Below are 21,100 nucleotides of genomic sequence, written 5' to 3'. Positions count from 1 at the left end.
TATCCTGTAAAATATCAATATTTTATGATTTTTACTATCTATTATAATAATCATAATAATTTAATAAGCATAAGAAATACAACAATATAGAATAAATTAAACAGGATACTTAAAATAATAAATATTATAATAAAGTAATGATTTTATACTTTTAGGACACATTTTACATTTGGTAAGAATCGAATTAGTTTATTGAATATATGATATTACTATAAAGTATTTATTATATTTAAGCCATGGTAATCTTAATTCATTTGATTCTGAATTTTAGAATCAGATAATTATGATAAAATAACAACATTCATAATCTATTAATAATAATATTCAATTAATAAACTATATTATGGGACATAAATAGAGGCTGGTTAAAAAAAATCAAATGCGAGAAAACAACCGATTAAAAATTTTTTCTTAAAAAATTTGGAATAATATTAAGTTAATATTATTTATTTTCAAAATGTTAGTCAAAAATAAAAGGAACGTTCATCATTTTTTACAAAACAACGAACTTGTTTATGAAGGCGTTCAAAAAATTCATTGGCAATAATAAATGGAATATACCGAGTTTCCCATTCAAAAAAGGAAAAGTCCCAATCAAAAAGGAAAAGTCCCAATCATAAAAGGAAAAATCCCAATCAAAAAAGGAAAAATGTCAAACATAAAAGAAAAAGGTTCAATCAAAAAAGGAAAAGTGTCAATCAAAAAAGGAAAATTCCCCAAAGGAAAGGGAATGTGTCAATCAAATAAGGAAAATCGTTATTTTTTAAAAAAAATTTCTTGTCAATTTTCTTAAATTTTTATTTATTTTATTATTCCTTCTTATTTTATTTCTAACTTTTTGTGATTTATTTTTCTTAATCTTTTCTCAATTTATTTTTTTTATTCATTTTTAATAATTCTTTTGTCTTTTTAAAAATAATTTATAAATTTTCCCTGTTATTTTTTTTCACTTCTATACACCATTTTTTTTAACAATTCTTTCTTTTTTTTCACCATACATAACAATATTTTGACTTTTCATGATATATTTCTCCTTATAATGTTATCTTTTACATACATTTCTAACTTTATCAATCATTTAAGTCATTTTTATTCTTTATTTTTCTGATCTTTGCTCAATCTTTATTTATTCTCATTTTTGATAATTTGTAATTATTTTTAATTGTCACTTAATTTTTATTACTCAATGGCTGACAATTTTTTTATTTTTCATATCATAATATTTAATTACAATTGCTGAATTAAATTCATCGTTTGGTTATAATGTATCTTTTTAAAATTAAATAAGTTTGAACTGTAATACCAAACGATATGTAAATTAATAAAATATAATCATTTCTAAATTCTTATTTTTAAAATTTTATTGTCTGCCATTAAGAAATAAAAATTAAAAAGAATTACAAAAAAGAATTATCAAAAATAAGAAGGAAAAGATCAGTTAAATAAAGATTAGAAATGACTTAGAGATTGAAAAGGTTAGAAATGTATGTAAAAGATAACAATATAAGGAGAAAAAATCATAAAAAGTCAAAATATTGTTGTATGATGAAAAAAAAAGAAAGATTTCTAAAAATGGTGTAGAGAAGGGAAGAAAAATAACAGGGAAAATTTATAATTTGTTTTTAAAAAGATAAAAGAATTATAAAAATGAGAAGAAAAATAAATTGAGAAAAGATAGTAAGAAAAATAAGGTATAGAAATAGCAAAAAGTTAGAAATAAAATAAGAAGGAATAAAAAAATAAAGGAAAATTGACAAAAATATTTAATAATGATTTTCCTTTTTTGAATGGGAATTTTCCTTTTCTGATTGACACTGTCCTTTCCTTTTGGGAATTTTCCTTTTTTGATTGACAATTTTCCTTTTTTGATCGGGCCTTTTCATTTTTTGATTGAATCTTTCCTTTTATGATTCACCATTGAAACTTTTCCTTTTTGAATGAGAAACCCTGTAAATATGATTAAATTTCTATTTATTTTTTACTTTTATTTTAAATAAATTAAGTTTTTATTTTCAAAAAACACCTCATTTTACTGTATTTTGCACATTAGTTTTAATTAATTGCTAAATTTTATTATAATAAATGATGTCCTGTTGTGTCAATCCTGAAATTATTTTTTTGGTATAATAAACGCCTATTATATGCTGTTAAAGGATTCGATTTCTAAAACAGCTAACCCAATAATTAGCCGGTATGACTAAATACTGCATTGCTAAAATGCGTTGCTAAAAAGTAATTAATCATAATCAATCAAAATTATATAATATAGTCTTTTTTTTAATATAATTTTCAAACATTTTTTTTAAAATACATTCAATTTTTTTAAATTGAGATTAAATATGAAATAATTTATAATTCATTTTTACTTAATATTAATGGAAAAAATATATTTACTAGCTTATTACAACTCAATTTTATTTTTCAATCTTAAAATTTAACAAATATATATATCCATAAAGGGCTTTAAATGTATTAATGAAAATATCATCTTAAGAAACCAGAATGATTATTGGTTAGCACTTTTTATAAACCTAAAAAAAATTTAATTTCTTAGACATTTAATTTATGTGTAGGTTTAGAATCGAATAGTAGAAAACTTGTAAGGAACATATTGCTAGCGTTATTGATCAAAATCTCTTCATTTTTGGTTTATATGTGTACATTTAGGTGTTCTAACATATATTTTGAAAATATTATGATTTGACTAAATGCCGAGCTCAAACCGACCACTTACTAAATATTCGATAGAACAAATTTGCTAGTAATATCAATTGAGGTCAAAATATATCTCAGAGACCTGCAGAGGTACCATTTGTACAGCCCGTCCCGAATTTTTCTTTAAATTTTTTTTCGGCCCGGATTTTTCAAAAATTATTTTTGGCCCGGCCCGGGGTTTTTTTTTAAAAAAATTTTCAGGCACGGCCCCCGATTTTTTTTAAAATATATTTTATTTATTTTTGATTTTTATAGCAAATAATGGCGATTTCAAATATTTGGTTTTAAAATATACGGCCCGGCCCGGGTATATTTAAAAATATTAAAATAAGGCCGGGCTTAGGGCTTGGCCTGCAGGTCTCTGATATATCTATAAATACATTAAAATTAGCCCAATGTTTAAATACTGCATTGTTGGCGTTATCCATGGAAAATTCTTTATTTTTGTACATGTATATTTAGGTGTTAAGCATTATTTTAAAAAATATTTTGAAAATATTATTATTTGACGGAATGTCGAGCTCAAACCCGATCACTTACTAAATATTCGAGTGACCAAATTTGCTAGTAATATTCATTGAAAAATGTTTATTTTTGTTTTATATATCTATACGTGTAAAACATTATCCCAAAAAATATTTTAAAAATATCATGATTTGACCGATAACCCTTTTGAAACTGACTCAATGACGAAATACTGCATTGCAATGCGTTATATGGAAAATTCTTTATTTTTGGTTTTTACGTGTACATTTATGAGGTGAGCACTATTATAAAATATATTTTGAAAATATTATGAGACCTCAATTGATATTACTAATTTTGGTCAATAGAATATTTAGTAAATGGTCGGTCTTGAGCTCGACATTCTATCAAATCAAAATATTTTCAAAATATTTGTTAGTATAATGCTTAACACCTAAATGTACACGTATAACCAAAAAATACAGAATTTCCCATGGATAATGCCAGCAATGCAGTATTTCGGTTTCAGATTGGTGATCGATCAAATCACGATATTTTTTTAATTTTGTTGGGGGATAATGTTTTACTTGTACTTATAGAAAAATAACAAAAATGAACATTTTTATATTGATATATTACTAGCAAATTTGATGAATCGAATATTTAGTAAGTGGTCAGTTTTTAGCTCGGCATTCGGTCAAATCATATTATTTTCAGAATATTTTTCAGAATGCTTAACACATGAATGTATAAGCAGGGTTGGCATGTCGGTCAAATACTCTAAAATATTATTTAAATATTTTAATAAATTAACTAGTATGCATTAAAAGCATGTTTATCAATCTTATTAAGTTACAATTTATTTTAAAATATATTTGCATCATAAATAATCCAAAACAAAAGAATTTTTTTGTTACTAAAATAAATAAATACAATAATTTAGCTGTCATGGTTTATTATGAATTTAAATTTATTTAATATTTCGCCCAGAATAAATTATATTAAATCTCATTTGTTTTACTTCCACTTGCTACATTTGAATATAAAAATTAATTTTCTTTTTATTTGTTCCGGTCAGATTTACAAAATAATTTATTCAATTCTGGTAAAATGTTATATATTTTATTATATATATATTATATTATAACATGGGCGTAGCCAGGGAGGGGGACAAGGAGAAATTCCCCCCCCCTTCAGAAATTTATCACTTTTTGTAAATATCATTTTTAGCTAATAAAAAATATCCCCCTTAGTCCTCCCCCCACTCCCTGACCCTCAAATATGTATGCATATATCTTAAATAATAATTTAAAAGAAAGAATGTAAAAGTTGATATTTTTTTATAAAACTATTCATCATAATTTATAGATTTTTGGGAAAATAAATTTATAAATATATAAAATGAACCAAAAATGCCAAATTATTGAAATAATTAGCGATAATTATAAAATAATTAAGTTTGATTAACTTTACAATAATCAAAATCTTTTTTAATTAAATTTCCATATATTATAGGGATTATGGTCAAACCAAAGCATCAAGTTTGGAAACTTTTTAAAGTACGCGATGGAAAATCAGTTAAAGTGGTATGCAGGTTTTGTAAGATGTCCTATATTACCCACGTTGATAGAATGGTCAAGCATTTATTAAGCAGCTGTACTATGTGTACTGCCATAATTAAGGAAAATTTTTTTTCAAATTCCAAAATTTTAACCTCTACAAAAAATCCCATAAATGTAGTCTGAATTCTAGCTCTGATGAAGAAAGGGGTGAAATTATCGAGAATGATTATCAAATTGACAATATTTTGTCTTGTAACTCAAGAAAATTTGATTCCATTATCTTCAATCAATCTACAAACAAGGCTTAAATGTAAATCTCAATCTTGTATAACCAGTTTTATAGATAGAATTAATCCCAAAGAAAAAAATGAGCTAGATCAATTGCTTGCAAAGGCTGTATATGCGAGCAATTTACCTTTCCACATCACTGAATATCCCTACATCCAAGAATTCTTTAAAAAATTATGTCCTATTTACACTTTACCCAGGCGAAGGCAGCTGACTGGTTATCTTTTAGACAAAGCGTCAGGAGATATGGAGGCGAGAGTTGCAGATATAATAGAGAAATCTCCTCACTTATCAATTGTATCAGATGGCTGGAACAACATCAGAAACGAGAATATTATTAATTTTATAGTGATGACGCCTGTTCCAGTATTCTACAAATTTTTAAATACTGAGGAAAGTCGTCACGGCAGATTATATTGCCAAGGAATTTGAAAATATAATTCATGACTTGAATCCGGTAGTTACTGATAATGCCGCTAACATAAAAGCAGCCTGGAGAGTTCTAAAATCTGAATCTATTTATAATCATATACAATGTTATGGTTGTGCAGCGCATACTTTGCAGTTATTCTTTCGCGATTTTGAACGATTGAACGGCTTCAGTTACCATATTTCAATAATTAAAAAAATTGTTAAATTTTTCAAGAATAAACACACATCTGCAGTATTTTCCCGTAATAGGAATCAACATGGTATACCATCTACATTATGTACACTTAGCCAAACAAGATGGGGATCGTCAATAAAATGTATGGAGCGAATACAAATATGTAAGAAAGCACTTAAAGCATCAGTTGTTGAAGAATCTGTATGTGATATTTGTCCTATAGAGATTACAAATAATATATTAAATGAAGAAATATTTTGGGCAAAAAATTTATAATTTTTAGATATACAAACCTTTAGCTACCTCATTGTTGAAAGTGCAAGGGGATAAATGTATTTTAGCTCATCTAAAAAACGAAATGCTTAATTTGGAAAAACACATAATACAATCATGCCATGATTCTATATTTTCTCCATCTGAAGGAAAAAAATTAAAGTTATGTTTGAAAAGAGAAAAAATGATCTAAATACATGTGCTCACAATGCTGTTTATTTATTGGACCCTTAATATCAAGGGGAGCATCTTACTAGCACTGAATTTGATGAAGCATGTAATATGATACAAGAATTAGGTATTTTCCAAGGTGGTGATAATCAAAATATTTTAAGTGATATAATAAATTTCAAAAGTAAAAGCGGCATATTTAATAGCCAAAATATGTGGAAAGTGGTACAATCAGATTTCGCCCTCAAGTTGGTGGAATGCACTTTGCCCATTAAGAAAAGTAGCTAATATATTACTAACATTTCCTAGTTCAACTTCTTCATCAGAAAGAAATTGGTCGGTTTGGGGAAATATTCATACGAAAAACAGAAATCGTTTGAAGATTTCTACAACAAGAAAATTGGTAAGAGTATACCATAATTTAAGATTGATTAAAAATATTAGAGAAAATAATAATATTATCTATGAATCGGAACAAGACTCTTCTATGGAGGACGAAACAACTATAGAATGAATTAAAAAAATATTATGAAATTTAATATTACATACATTTATTATAATATTATATATATACAAAATAAAGTTAATAATGGCGTAAAAAACATTTATTTGAATTTGACCGGTCAAATATTGGTCAATTGACCGAATCGTATTTGACCGGTCAAATGCACAACCCTGTGTATAAGTATACACCAAAAATAAAGAATTTCCATGGATAACGCCAGCAATGCAATATTTAGTCATTGGGCCGGTTACAAATCGGTTATCGGTTAAATCACGATATTTTTAAAATATTTTTTGGGATAATGTTTTACACGTATTCTTAGATAAATAAAACAAAAATGAACATTTTTCAATTGTTATTACTAGCAAATGTGGTCAGTCGAATATTCATAATATTTTCAAAATATATTTCAGGATAATGCTTAACACCTAATAAATGTACACATATAAACCAACGAAGAGATTTTGATCAATAACGCCAGCAATATGTTCCTTACAAGTTTTCTATTTTTTCGTTCTAAACCTTATTTACACCCAAATATAAAAAAGCGTTAACCAATAATCATTCTGGTTTCATTAGATGATATTTTCATTTATGCATTTAACGCCCTTTTATGGATATATATTTGTTAAATTTTAAAAGTGAAAAATAAAATTTGAGTTGTAATAAGCTATTAAATATATTTTTTTCCCATTAATATTAAGTAAAAAAAAAGAACTAGAAATTATTTGATATTTAATCTAATTTTTTTATTTGATTTACACTACCGGCCATAAATGACTGCCCACCCTGCATTTTTACATAAAAAATTAATAACTTAAAACTTTTTAACTTATTTGGGTAAAAGCGAATTGATTAATTAATTATTGATATGGCAAATACTATCATCTATCCATGAAACGAAAACATTAATTTTTTAATTATTTTTATCATTCATAAAATTAATCCAATTACTTACCGACTAACGTGAAAATCATTTCTGTCTCTTTGGCCCATCATTGCCTAGATGTGAAACAATGTCAACAATTTGCAATATTTGTGCTAAACTAATTAAAGTGACAAAGGCCAATCTTTTATACAAACATAGTTACAAAGGGTCAACATGTCCTTCCTCTCAAAAATGTCCAACCAATGAAATTATAACAATACCCAAACCCTTATTAAATATTATTGAGCCTCATCCTCCCCCTATTAACACAGATTTTCTTGAAAGATTTTTTGAGTGGGAAAAAGGGCCCACTTTAACACATCTACCAAATAAATCTAGAAACATAATTTCAAATTTTGTTACTAAACTTATCATAAAAGTTAATGATAACTTAAATTGTTTAAAATCATGGGAAGACTTATTAACCTTCTCTAACAAATGTCTTATACGTCCCACTAACAAAGAGACCCCATTACATGAACAAATAAAATCAAACATTGATAATTTTGACACTATTCAAATGATTAAGTACAATCATAATGTTAAAAAGCAAGTAGATGATATAACACACAAATGCAAAATAATATCAAATAAAATAGATCAAGGTGACATTGGTGGTGCAATTAAACTTATATCCTCAGATAACCATCTTTCTCTTATCAATGAAGAAACATTACAACTATTGAAACAACTACATCCTGAAGCTTCCACAGATAATCTACCCATCTCTCCAATCCACCAGACTGTAATTTTTACCAGTTATGAAATAGTCAATGCTATCAATTTTTTCAATAAAAACTCAGCAGGTGGACTTGATGGTTTCAGACCCTACTATTTTCAATACTTAATTAATTCAAAAAATCCTTCCCATAGTTCTGTCATTAAGGTTTTAACAACTTTTTGTAATAACATAATTAATAATGATATTCCAATACAAACTCACCAAATCCTTTTTGGTGCACGTCTAATTGCTTTATCCAAGCCAGATGGTGGTTCCCATTGCAGTAGGCTCCTTTTTCAGAAGATTAATAGCCAAAATCATAATCGAACACATTAAACATGATGCTGTCAACATTTTAAACTCTTATCAACTAGGTTTTGGGATCAAGGGCGGCTGTGAAATAGCGGCTCATACCTTAAGAATTTACTTAGAAAACCCACCACCTGATTCTGTAATATGTAAACTAGATTTCAAAAATACCTTCAATAGCCTACATCGTACCTAATTTTTAAAATTCTTCTATGAAACTTTTCCCTGTTATTCTAAATTTATTGAATCCTCATATGGCTTTCAGGCGCCTTGGATCTTTTCAGATTTTATCCCAAGAGGGCATCCAACAAGGGGATCCATTAGGACCTCTTCTTTTTTGTTTTGGAATCCATCATTTCATCCACCAAATAAAATAAAATTTCAACCTAAACCTTAATCTATGGTATTTAGACGATGGGACCATCTGTGGCCCTTCAGCTAATGTACTAAGCGCCTTAAAACACCTGGAAATCAATTCCCAAGCTATCGGCCTGGTACTCAACATAAATAAAACAGAATTATGTTGCTTAAACAATAAGCCACAAAAGTTGGAAGGATACAAAATCATTGCTACTGACAGCTTAACCTTACTTGGGTCCCCATTAGTTAATGCGACCAAGTCAGAAGATATCCTCCATAAGATTTTTAAAAGATTTTACATTATGGAGCACATTCTAAGTCTCCTTCCAGCACATCAATCTTTATTTTTAATACGCAAATGCCTGACATACCTAAATTTTTGCACATTTTCCGATCGAATCCCGGAAAAAACCCCCAGGAAAAAAAACCCCGAAATTTTTTTTCGAATTTACTTAAGATCTAATAATATCGGTATATTTTTATTTGGATTTATATAACAAATTAGTATTTACGAAAAAAATATTATAAAAATATAATTTAATAATAAATTATATACATAATAATGATTTATCAATAAAATAATCAGATTGCAAATTTTGTCAAATTTAATCTACATAATATTAAGGATGGATTTTGTATTTATTACTATAGCAAAAATTTTTACGAAAATAAGTAATACATGAGTTATTTTACTGGGATATTTTTTCCCCAGTACTAATTTGAACATCAGCATTTTTTATTATTTAAGCACTGCGATTTTGTTTATGGTGTCCAACTACCTACACGCCATCGTTCTAGTTTGGTTTTATCGACAGCCACCTCGCATTTCATTTTTTTAATCAATACCCAGATTAATGGGTGTTTATTCCTAACCAGATTAGAAAAACGATGATTCGAACCTTCGTATTGATTATTTATGAGTTATTCGTTGGATAGAGTGCTCTGAATCGCGTTCCAAGTTTCTGGAGGAAATCGAGGCCCAATTCAACCTGTCTGGGATTGAGAATTGCTTCTTGTGACCTCCCTTAATACTCCATTGATGTAATTTTTATCGAAATATTCAAGAATATCCTTACCATTGCTCGGAGTAACCGATCTAAGGAATGCCATTGCATTGCCCATATCACATAAAGGAACAAATGCTAAGCCATCCATCATGCCAGAAAAGAAGCTTAGGGCTTCATCGGTTCTGTATTGGCTTAGACCTAGCTTTAGAATTTTCCTATGAGTACTTTGACACAAATGGTAAAAGCATCCTCTGATTATGATGTGATCCCCTAATTGAAAAAATAAATATAAATAATTTAACATATTAATAATAATACCAATGACAGTTTTAACAGCGCTCATAGCAGACTATTCGAAATCCATGTATATATAATGGATCAGGAAATAAATCCCGTTCTTGACATTTAGACATTATTACTTTGAATATTTTTTCGTAAGTATTTTGTGTTTTTTTTGGAGTTTAATAGCTGTTAATGATTGTGGAATTCGCTTATAAAATTATTTATCAATATTAATTATTGCTAGGTTTTACTAAAAAAAATTAAGTGAAAATTGAGAAGAAAAAAATTGAGAAAAGATCAGAAAAACAAAGATTATAAATGACTTAAAGTAAAAAAGGGAAGAAAATAATAAATTGAGAAAAAAATTTAAGAAAAATTGACAAGATAAAAATTTTAAAAAATAACGATTTTCTTTTTTTGTTTGAATTTTTTTTCCATGAGGTTTTTTTCCGGGGTTTTTTTCCTATTACCTTTCTGTTGTGTTTTAACTAGTTTATAATAGTTATTATGTATTTGTTCCAGTGATATGTTTTTATATTACCATTTATATTTTTATTTTCTTTATTCAATTAGAAGTGATGTGTTTTTTTTTCTCATTATCATGTATATCTTTTTTTTTCCTTTGTTCACGTATACCAAGCTTGTTTTGATTTCATCCTCAAAACTGGTTCTAGCCAGTTTTCGAGATGGGCCTGCATTACTAACATTCTTTTTTTTATTATTTTATTTTATCTATATAAAGACCACGAAAAATGAAATTCGGGATAGTGAAATTTATATACATTTTTTTTTGATTAATTATTGGATAAGTTTGATTTTTTTTACTTTTGCTTTGTAACTCCGACTTTAATAAACTTTGAAAATATTATTTCCACTACGTTGTCCGAGTCATATTCCCCAAAGAACCATACGCGATAGAGCCCATAACACCGTCCTACCAACAGCAACACCAAATCGTGACCACTATCACCAACCTGCCCCAAGCCGTCAATGACCCTATCAAAATGATCAACCCCCGAACCCCACTTTTCTCTGCAATAGAATTCCTCAATTTCATCACTGAGGTTGAGAAAGAACTCTCAAATCCACCGACCCAAAGGGCAAACCGTAGCGACTCCGATCAAGCAAGCTCAATAATTTACGAGGAAGAACCTGCAAACCCGTCAGAAACCCTTCCCGGGGGTATCATATTTTAAGCGGGGAGGAGCGTAGAAATCTCACGAAACACCGTTTCTTTTTTTATCGCCCACTAAACTAATAGATGGTTGACCTGATGGTATGACAACCATACCTTGGGCCCTCGGCAAATCACTCATATGGGACTACATGTGTGTCTCATCATTCCCTTCAAACATAAATTTCAATTTAATAACACAGGCAGAAATTAAAAAGACCAACAAATACAAAAATTTTAAAAACTTCATATTCACTCCAGTAGTGACTTCTACTAACGGGCATTTTTCGCCTTCAACATTTATGTTTTTAAAAAATCTGGGTAATAAATACGACTTTTCACAAATGAACCCAGAGAATTTATTTTTATTCGACAAAAAATGTAAAATAGAAATTTTTAGACACAATTATAGTTCCTTTTTGGGGACTCAATTATAGAATTTTATTTTTAATTATATAATTATAAATTTATAAATTATAATTTTTTTAATTAGGTTTTATGTAAAATTTTTTTAATAAAATAAAGAATAAAGTAGAAAAAAATTTAATATGTCTAGACATATTTAGAATTAAAAAACTCGGAAATTCTAGTGCCGATCCAGATATTTTTCATCGATCCGATCCGATTTTCCCGATATTGCTTCAAACCAGATCTGATACCGATCCGATATTTTATTCTTATTTTTAATCATCCCCGTTTGAACCAAATGTAATTAAGAAATCAATATTTTTTATGCAAAAAATCGAATTATGAATTTAATTTAATTTTTTTATTTCTACAATTAAGACTATAATAAAAAAATATATATTTAATAATACATCCATTTTATGTTAGTATGAATTATATAATATTTCTATAATTCAGATACCATATTTAAAAAAATTCTTTTATTTAAAGTATAAATAAAAAAATTGGCGTTATTTAAAAAGATTTAAAATAAATAAAACTTTGGATGTTCCTTTCTATTTTTATAAAAAAAAACTTTTAAAATACTATAAATCTATTTTAAAAAAAAAATAAAATTTAAAAAATTATTTAGAAAATATTATATTCTATAAATTTTTCTATGAAATTTTAGCCTTTGAAAACAACATGTCAAAAATGAATCAACAATTTTAAGTTGCCCATTTTTTTTGGAAGAAAGTCAGTAATCATATTCTAATCTGCTTATTAATACAATACCCATTTTTAATTATTTTAAAAAAATTCCTAGATTTTTTTGTTTAAAATCATTGTTTAAAGAAACTTTTAGTCAGAGTTGTTAACGCTCCTTTTTGAAAGTAGCTAGCTCCCGCTCCTACCTTCTCAAAAGGAGGTAGCTCCCGCTCCCTAAAATTTATGAATTAATTAGCACAAGAAAAAGATTTTGAAAGAGCCCTTGGTATGGGAAATTATTATTTAACAAAAAAGTATGAATGATGTGACAAAAATTCGTCATGAATGGGACCAGATATTGGACGATCAACGTAAAAATATAATATTAAATGTGCTTAACATAGTACAAATATACGAAAAAAATTTACCTCGACATGTGGTGGATTGACATTAATTCAACCTACAGGATCTAAAAAAAACCGTGTCAATCTAAAAGATCTAGATCAGATAGAACTAGAGCCTAGTTATTATAGTTCCTACATAAAAATTAACCAGTAGGCACTAATTTATTTCAGAATTAATTTATCCAAAGGCCCTTTTTAGGGCCATAACACCCAAAGGCCCTTTTTAGGGCCACTCAACCAAAAGTTCGCTACAAAATCCAAAGACCCTTTTCATGGTCATTTAAACAATAAAATTATATTACTATAACGATTAACTTAACAAAACAAAATTTGTAGAAAAAGAAATACATGGACGCTTAACCCACCAACAATTCTCATTAGATATTCGCCGACGTTAAAACCCCAAGTTATTATATCTCAGAGCAAATCAAAGTCTTTCGAAATCAATTGAAAATTCGAACAAATAACTTAAAACCAATATATCATTTTACAAATAAAATATAACGACATTTATAAAATTACCGGAATCCCTTATCTAAATTATATATTTCCCCTAAAAATGGTAAATCTTTATACATTATATACATTTTTATGCTAGGTGTAAAATAATCTTTTATAAACATTATATTTTCGATAAAATTTTTCTGTGATATCTTATTTATTAGAATGATATTATTGTATGGTAATATTGTAATTGTAATAATGGCAATAAAAACAAAGTGGCTATTTATAGAAAAGATCAATATCAAGTATGCAAAAATTATTTTAAAGAATTAATTTATCTTACTTTAACCATTAAAATGTATAATATGTAATTTAAAAACCTATATTTGTTCTTGCAATTTTTCGAATGATAGATAATATATGGAATTTAGCTTACTTTTTAAGTAATAATACAATATTAGAATATAATAAAACAAAAATAATTTTAAATTTTTTTAAACTAATAATACGCCATCTTGCGGATTTAATATTATTGAAATTTAAAATTTAATTATTAATATAATTATATTAAAAGATTAAACGATTTATTATGAGATAAAAGATAATTCAACTATTAATGTATATTTCTTTATTATTGAATATATCTAAAAATTTAATTTTTTATAAGTCTATATCATAGGAAAATGGATCTCATGACAATTAAAAGATAATATATAGGTTATATATGTTCTAGTTATATCAAAGACGAAATTTTAACCAGGGATGTGAACCCGGAACCGGAACCCTCGTATTTTAGCTGAACCCGGACCCTTTTAAAAAGTGGAGGGTCCAAGGGTTCAGGGTGTTAAAAATTTTTAACTTAAATTTTTTATTTTAAATTAATGTAAAAATATAATTTTTAAATAATAATATAAAATTTTTCTAATTTTATTAATTTTTTTCGTGGAATCTCCATAAAAAATAGTCACTTTTAAACTATAATTGATAAAGCAAGGGATGTTGTAAAATATTTAAGAACTCCCACAATTGTTAGAATATTAAAATCCATGAAAAGGTAAATGGCAATTTTAGATTGCACAACACGTTGGTACTCTATGTGTATGATGCTAGAGCGATTATTAACATGTGAAATCATTTTGTGAGAAGATGATTGGAATCAAGTAAAAGAGCTTGGAATCAAGTAAAAGAGCTTGGAATCAAGTAAAAGAGCTTACTAGTGTGCTGGTTCCTTTAAAAATAACAACATTAAGAGTGCAAGCTGAACAATTATGTTTATCGGATTTTTATGGCATATGGTTAAGATGTCGATTAGAGTTAGGGAGATTAACAAGTTCTTTTTCAAATGAAGTATTAGAAAATACGAAAATAAGAGAGCAACAATATTTACAAAATAGTGTTGTATATGCTTCGATATATTTAGACCCGTGATATCAGGTTTTATTAAGTAGTGAGCAAAAACAAATGGCTATAGACCATCTTGAAGATTTATGTCATACCCAAAACTCTATTATTTACAATACATTGGTGGTTACAACAATATCTACTGGTTGTAGCGATAACAATGATAATGATAATTGATGATCTGGAAATTTTAATATTAGATAGAGAAAAAAATTAAATTATCATCTGATAGAAAGGAGCAAAAAATATCTATTGTATCTTTAATAGAAAAGTTCTCGGAAGTTATGAGAATAAATAAAGATGCAAACATTTTAAAATTCTGGGAGGAAAATTCTTCAATATTTCCAGAATTATATACCTTTTCTAGAATCGTCATGGCTGTACCGGCGACACAAGTACAATAATTTATGTATTATAAAAATGACTATCTATTTTAGGTAAGCGTAGAACGTGGATTTTCATCGTTGACTAATTTACATGGAAATCTGAAGAATGATATTTTAGAAGATATCATGATTGTGCTATTGAATAAAATATTTAAAATATAAATTATCTCATTTCGAATTATAAATGTGTATATATTGAAGTATAATAAAAATGAATGAAAAAAGTCTTATTTTGAGTCATTATTTTTATGTTTCCTCTGAACCCAGACCCGAACCCTGGACCCGGGTCGTTTTTAAATTTATTACCGGACCCGAACCTGGACCCTTTGTCGAAGGGTTCACATCCCTGATTTTAACATTAGTTGTGATATTTAATAATGGGGATTAAAGGTAAAAAATCGATTTTTTTGTGAACGTTTCAATGCGATAAAAGGCTACCGTTTAAAATCATTTTCATTTTACGATTATTTCCAGGCAAAACGTTCTTACAAAGCGGTTTTCTAGGCATGCTTCCCGTAAATCCTTATTTATTGTTAGGATTTGGTTTGATTTTTATTAAAGATTAAGTGGTGTCTGGGAGAGATTGCAAGGGATTTTTTTTTAAACATTGTAATTGTACCCGTTAAGCCCAAAAAATTTAGGCTCGGCTTGCAGGCTCCGCTGTGAAAGTCTCCAAAATACGGGATAAATGCTTTTATTGATTATCAAGAGAAATTAATTAATAAAAACGATTTCAATTTAAAAATAAGATACAATATAAACTAAATTAAAATAAAATATATTTTAAAAAAAATTAAAATTTTATAATAGAAAAGTGTTCAAAAAAACGTGATGGCGCTGTGAATTTATATATAGTGCGAAATAAATATTTCAATCAAAATCCGTTGCCGTATGTAAAAAAATGAGGATTATCCGAAATTAGGAGCATTTTCTGGAGAAGTGTTTTGAAGAAATCCCTGTCTCTGGATCCGAATGGGTATTAAGGTTATATAAAGAATATCACTATATTTATTGATTTCGGGTATAAGTAAAGAATTAGAGCTAAAGGATGGCGAAAAACGATCTACGCATGTGTAATCTCAAACTAGCGGGATTCCGTAGGCCCATGGAATGGGTGGCATTCCATCAGGTCTAATATTGTCTTCGAAATTAAATTCTACGGGTTCACGTTGCTGGAATATTAGCTGAGAGGAGAACTCTAGCAATAATCGAATTTACTATTTGGTGGCTGCTTTTTGAGCGGCAATGAAGAGGGTGATGGCCTAAATTGTCGACGGGGAGATGACAGAGTTTGCCAGGTGAGGGTGTGACGATATCACACACAGTAAAAACGAAATCAGAAGTTCTTTGTTGGAAAGAAGCAACCCAAAGTAGAGCCTTGAAACATTCATAACCTGAGTTGAAATTTTGAAGAAGAAATCACCTTTGATCTATTGGGGAGATTATATTGGTTAAAGATAGAGAAAAGACCCTTCAAAGCAGCGTTCGAGTAAAGAAATTCAACGGAATGCTAGATTAGGGATAAATCCCAATCTTTATGTTAGACGATAAAGGCAAGGAAACATTTGAGGCGTTTGACAGGTCTAGAGCCAACGCGGATAATTGTTTGACTTTTGTGTATGACGAGAGAAAAGCTGTATTACTCAGTGAGGCAGGGGATAGAACGTCCCAAATTTGCTAGGGAGAGCAACTTGGATCCATCAACTGGACGAGAATTCGGGGCTGAGTAGTGATTAAGGCTGTGCCTATCCACAAATTTTTTGTCGATCCCATATTACTAAAAATTCGATATCGATCCGATGTTTATATTGAATTTTATTTACCATTCTTTGAACCAATGTAATAAAAATATCAATATTTCCCATTATAAAAAACCAAAAAACTTTCACGAATGATTAAGTTTATTTTATTTTATTTTTCAAAAGTTAATAATCTCTTTTAAAATATTTGCAATGTTTTTATGGCTTATGGGTATGTAGTGTTGTTAAACAGCTTCACTTAGTCGATTTTTGCCAATAGAAGTCTAAACCATTCTGTCACCTGTGAACAAAATAAATAAGCTTGAGTAATTTATGTGTGACCAAAATTTTGAGTTAACCGTTTATATAAATTGGTAAAATCGAGCCTTTAACAACACTAGCTTAAGTGATTTGTTAAATATTTTAAAATCCTTTTTGAGGATAATATAATAAAAAAATTTGTAACTTTTAACCAGGGATGTGAACCCGAACCCTTGTATTTTGACTGAACCCAAATCCGGACCCTTTTTAAAAGTGGAGGGTTCAAGGGTTCTAGGTGTCATAAAAATTTTAAAAATAAAAAAAAATTTTTTAAAAATAATATAAATTTTTTTAAATTTTATTAACTTTTTTTGTGGAATCATTTATTTTATCTTCGCGTTTTTCTTTCAATTTTCTTCCTGGACTTCTATTTTATTTAAGATTGATATCATTAGTTTAGGTAATAATATTTTATTATGTAAATTTTTTAATATGCTATGTTATAGAAATACGTTGATTATTTTTAAAGTGAATTATGTAATAATATTTTAATTTTAATGATAATGATAAAATATGCACAACACGTTGGCCCTCAATTTGTATGTTTCTAGAAAGATTAGTAAGTTTGAAAGATTTCTATAATGATTTTATTATAGGAGCATGTGAAGTCATTTTGTCGGAAGATGATTGATGCCAAATAAAGGACCTTACTAGTGTATTAGTTCCTTTAAAAATAACAATATTAAGATTATAATCAGAACAATTATGTTTATTTGAGTTTTATGGCATATGGATTAGATGCCGATTAGATTTAGAAAAATTTACCGTCCTTTTTATACGAAATATTAGAAAACATGAAAATTCGAGAGCAACAATATTTGCAAAATAGCGTTGTATACGTTTCTATATATTTAGACCCTCGATATCAAGTTTTATTGAGTATTGAGCAAAAACAAATGGCTAAAGATCATTTTAAGGATTTATGGCATATGCAAAACTCCATTATTTACAATATATTGGAGGTTACGACAATACCTACTGGTTGTAGTGATAATAATAATAATAATAATGATAGCAACATTGATGATCTAGAAATTTTACTTTTAGATAGAGAAAATAAATAAAATTATCATCAGATAGAAAGGAGGATCAAAAAATGTCTATTGCATCTTTAATAATTAAGTAAAGTTCTCAGAGATTAAGAGAATAAATAAGGATATAAATATTTTAAAATTCTTAGAAGGAAATTCTTCAATATATCCAGAATTATATATCTTATTTAGATTCATGGCTGAACTGGTGACACAAGTAAAATAATTTAATAAAGATAATGATCTATTTTAGGAAAGGGTAGAATGTGAATTTTCATCTTTGAAATATTTGTCTACTTTACGTGGAAATCTCAAGGATGATATTTTAGAAGATATTATGATTGTGCGATTGAATAAAACATTTAAAATATAAATTATTTCATTTTTAAATTTTTCATTTGAGTCTTCATTCTTGGTTTGAATGGGTATGACTTGGTCTGGGTGTGGGGAGGGGGTGTATGGAGGGGGGTGTAAAAATAATTTTTTTTGATATGGGTATCAAATAAAAGGTAATAAAAATATTTTTTTATTGTAATAATAATGATCCCTCATATAGAGGGCGGGTCTAGGTCTTGGGGGGTCAGGAATATTTTTATCACCACAAAATATCGATATGAGTATCAAATAAAAGCTAATTTAAATATCTTTAGATTGAAATTATTCATTTTTTTGTCTTGATGGGTATGATTGTCAGGCTCTCAACATATTAACAAAATGTCTAGTTGGATAGAATTTAGAGAAATAAAAGAGAATGAAGAGAAAACAATTTTTTAAATCTTTTTTCGGTTTCACAGTCATACCCATCAAGACAAAAAATGAATAATTTTAATCTAAAGATATTAAAATTAGCTTTTATTGATACCCATATCGATATTTTGTTGATAAAGATATTTCTGACCCCCCAAGACCTAGACCAGCCCATTATGGGGGAGAGATTGACTTCCAGTTGAATAGATCTTTTGATTAGCTATCGATTGATACCCTATGTTAGACATATCTTATTTGATAAGGCCAAAAAAAAACATCATTGAAAATTAATGAATAACAATAAAATTAAAAAACGAAACGAAACGAAACGAAACACGCGAAAAATGCCTTTTAAAATAAGATTCTTCTATATCATGGTTCAAACGTGATAATGGCATGTAGTTCTTTATCCTTTAAAAAATTGAAATTTTAAAGGGATCCCTTTAAATCCAGTGAAGATCCCGGATAGTTATGATCCCTTTAAAAATTACGACATATGTATGATGAAAAAAAAACGTAAAGAATTGTTAAAAAAATGGACCTAAATTTATAAATTATTTTTAAAAATACAAAAGAATTATCAAAAATGAGAAGAAAAAAAATTGAGAAAATATATAGTAAGAAAAATAAATTGAGAAAAGATACAAATAAAGTAAAGAAATCGCAAAAAGTTAGAAATAAAATAAGAAGGAATGACAAAAATAAATAAAATTTAAGAAAAATTGAAAAATTTATAATTTTTTTTAAAAAATTGCGATTTTCCTTTTTTGAATGGGAATTTTCCTTTTTTGATTGACACTTTTCCTCTTTAGAGAATTTTCCTTTTTCGATTGACACTTTTCCTTTTTTGATTGGACCTTTTCCTTTTTTGTTTGACACTTTTCCTTTTTTGATCGGACTTTTTCCTTTCTTTTTGGGAATTTTCCTTTTTTGATTGATACTTTTCCTTTTTTGTTTGGACCTTTTCCTTTTTTGATTGAACCTTTTCCTTTTTTGTTAGGACCTTTTCCTTTTTTGATCGGACATTTTCCTTTTATGATTGAAACTTTTCCTTTTTTAAATGGGACTTTTCCTTTTTTGAATGGGAAACCCTGTATTACATTATATGAAAGAGTTACATATTTTTTAAATAATTCCACAACATCTTCAACAGCTTGTTCCAAGTGATGGACGCACATATGTCGTAAGGTTAGTTTTAAGGTCCAATATTTGTCAGAAATAAGAATTTTTCCTGGAGAGGGTTATTATGGCATACATATTATATTTCAAGAAATGTATATTATCTAGATCCTCATTCTTGCAGATTATATTAAAACCCGTTGCGAATATGGGCCAGTTTATGGTATCGGCTATTATGATATAGCTAATACAAAAAAATGATTTACAAAATACCAATCATGTGATATCGTCATATCCTCATTTTGCAAACTCTGTCAGCTCCCTGTGACAGTCTAGGCCATCACGCTCTTCACTGCCGCTTTTGAAAAGGTTGCCATCCACGCCACTAAGAAGTAAATTCTATTACTAGAACTCTCCGTTCAGCCAATATTTCATCAACTTTGGAACCTTTAGGACTTAATCTAGAGGACAATGAAGAGAAAATATGCGTGAAGTAATATAAAAAAATAAGAAAAGAAATTAAGGTGGTTAGTAAATTTAAAAATAAAAAAATACATTTTAAAAAAATAAAAATTAATAGTTATTTTAACGAATTTCCATCAGTTTTCGGCTAGGATAAGTTGTGACACATTATGGTGAACAGAGTAGATCGATTAAACTGTTCTTGGACATACTGTTGTACTTGTGGAGGAAGTGGGGAAGAGTTGATACCAATTAAAATGTCAACTTGGACATACTCAACTAAATGAGAGAAAATAGGAAGATGTGAAGAGGTTGAGAGTAGAAAGAGCGGTTTCATCCAATTTTTACGAATCTTGAAATTATTAAATTATATTTCTTTTTTTAAGAGCGGGATAATGCTAACGTAGGAAACAGTGAATATAGATTTATGAGACAATATGAGCGAAATGAATAAATCCGTCCTTTTCATAATATTCATTCGAAAGGTTTGGGGAATCAAGTGCATCAATAAATGCGAAGATGAAATTATAAGTTACCTATATCAAGTAACATGTGACGCGGAAAATGAGAAGGTGAGGAACGGA

At 28.0% G+C, this 21,100-nt stretch overlaps 1 protein-coding gene across 2 annotated transcripts in view; it reads right to left on the bottom strand.

Annotated features, from left to right (window-relative positions):
- Nucleotides 1–21,100, bottom strand: part of LOC135931997 (protein farnesyltransferase/geranylgeranyltransferase type-1 subunit alpha-like) — an 88,885-nt gene that overhangs the window by 8,678 nt on the left and 59,107 nt on the right. The window lies entirely within an intron of this gene.

The sequence above is a fragment of the Gordionus sp. m RMFG-2023 genome, chromosome 1 (genome assembly GCF_954871325.1).
Source record: "Gordionus sp. m RMFG-2023 chromosome 1, tfGorSpeb1-WG-v2, whole genome shotgun sequence".
NCBI lineage: Eukaryota > Metazoa > Nematomorpha > Gordioida > Chordodea > Parachordodidae > Gordionus > Gordionus sp. m RMFG-2023.
Note: the sequence above shows the minus strand (reverse complement) of the source record. Positions and strands in the feature narration are given on the sequence as shown.